The 2,410-nt window shown below is 32.2% G+C and overlaps 1 protein-coding gene across 3 annotated transcripts in view; it reads right to left on the reverse strand.

The window, feature by feature from the left end:
• The window catches only part of LOC108691199 (hemicentin-1), a 174,289-nt gene that overhangs the window by 81,743 nt on the left and 90,136 nt on the right, over positions 1 to 2,410 (reverse strand). The gene's annotated exons all lie outside the window — the stretch shown is intronic.

Genomic DNA, 2,410 nt, shown 5'->3' on the forward strand with positions numbered 1-2,410 from the left:
CACACACACACACACACACACACACACACACGCACGCACGCACGCACACACACGCACGCACGCACGCACGCACGCACGCACGCACGCACGCACGCACGCACGCACGCACACACCTTAATTTTATATAAAATGATCGTTCTGACGTAGCTAGAATATACAAAGAAAACTATTTGTAAATGTCCAATACATGACGTTTAATATAGACAATACAATGTTAAAAACGCGAATAAAAGTGTAATATAATGTTGAATGAACGTGCAAGATAAATTTTGTACTAGCGACAATGGTATACGGCATTTCTTTTTAAATGGACCCCACGTGGTGCCTTCTGTAAATATCGTCTCTGCAGAACGTGACACAGCGATGAATTATAAATTCAATGACCCAGTTTTAAGTCGAGAATGTCAGTTCATTTTATGTTTAATTTGCATCTCTCATGGGTGGTACATCTTGCAATAAGAGCTGCGGCCCGTAGAGTATTCTCGCGGCTAGTGCTCTCTTCAATGATATTGCGATGTCCATACAAATCCTTTGAAGTCTTCTCACATAACGTGTTCGAACTATAAGTCGCAATACCTTGCCCGCAATACCTCGATCGATTCCCTTGGTGCACGTTCAGTTGGTGAATTCGTAATTTTTTCTGTTGCAAGTTTTATAAGGTCGATACAACTATTTCTGACTAACTGAAAAATTGAAAAGTTTAAGAGGAATGTGGTAAATAAATAATCGGGGGCGAAAATTTTCTTATTATAATTTTCTTATTATAATATCCATTTATAAAATCTTTGTTATTATATTATAGAAAAATATTCTATGATATGTATAATAAATGCTTTTGTAATGAAGTTATATTTGGCGTAATATTCAAAATAATCCATAACTTAATAATACTTCAAATAATATCTCAATAATAAATATCTATTTATCATTGCTATTAACCGCTTTAGAAAAATTGCTGATTGTTATTTCGCTCGTCGAATTCAATTGAATATTGGAAATATTAATCAAATTATTATGTCAGATTGTGTGAAATATTTATACCAACCTATATTTTAACACGTTACAAATTAGCATTTTCAGATTTTACGGAATATTACAACCATCAAAATATTTCACTGGTGCAAATCGACGCGTGTTTCGGTGGCACGTGTACAACACAGAACATTTCACTCGAACACGCGATGCATCGTACTCGCATCGATATGTATGCACCGTTATACATTGATTTTGTATATGCAACCATCGATAATACATAATGCATGCGACTATTAAATCAGTTCTATTTATCGCTCTTCGATCAATGGAATAACCGACGCATGGCGTATCACTTTTGAAAATAGCATTCATTAATGAATTAACATTATTCCTTGAGCAGCAAAAAATTTGTCGATTTCTTATTTAACGTGACATGAACTTTATTTTACTTGGCGAATTCGATTGGACGCACTTATGTGTGTCGCTTAAAGCCATTCTACATTGATTTAATTTGAGCATAAAAGTGAAACGCAAAATCGAATTATAAAATATATGTTTTATCTAACAGCACAATAAAGTCTATTGAATATTTCACAATTTAACCGATTTCTATGTTTATTTATAAATATATTCTTTACATTAATTTGTGTACTACGGCTTTAATGTGCACCAAGGTGCACTCAGTGCGTCCAATCAAACTTGCTATTAGATATGAAAAATTTTACAATGATGGTCGAATAAGAGCTCTTACATTATTTAAGAGTTTAAAACTTGTATATTCCTCTGGTTTCGAGCAGCGTCTTTGCTGATTTTTATTTAAAAAGAAATATTACTAACGTATTGCGTATTTTTAATAGAAGAGAGTTTCGTTCCGATTTTTCTACTTATTGTACGTATGTCGAAAAGTTTATATGAATGAGCATCGTTATTAAAGAAAACCGACTATTCACACGTAGAACGTGTGCATAAACAACCCGCTTGTAGTGCTGAAATCGAAGGAACTTTTGCCGGCAGAAAGTCCCCAGGCCGTGTAATATATGTCCTTGGAATTAATTAAGATTTGAAGATAGTCGGTATATAGAACTTCGACTCTTAACTTAGGGAAGTTTACGAACATGGTTTGAAGAATTATTTTTCTGTTGAGAGAAAGAAACTGTTGAGACAAAGAAATGTAATTTTAAACTAATAAGACGAAGGATAAAGTTTTGCTAAGAAAAGGAATACAAATTCTTGATTTCAAACAAGAGTTACAGCTTTATTTTTAATTAATTTTGTTTGACTAAATAAAAGATAATTTTTTTAAATATTCGGATAAAAATAAACTTTAATGTTATTTATAATCTTCGCCTACAACTTTTAATTATATGATAATAATAATTTATGTAATTATTTTATTATTTGAAAAATAAATTCTGTGAAAAAAATAAAATATTTA

The sequence above is a fragment of the Atta colombica genome, unplaced genomic scaffold (assembly GCF_001594045.1).
Source record: "Atta colombica isolate Treedump-2 unplaced genomic scaffold, Acol1.0 scaffold41, whole genome shotgun sequence".
In the NCBI taxonomy this organism is placed as follows: Eukaryota; Metazoa; Arthropoda; class Insecta; order Hymenoptera; family Formicidae; genus Atta; species Atta colombica.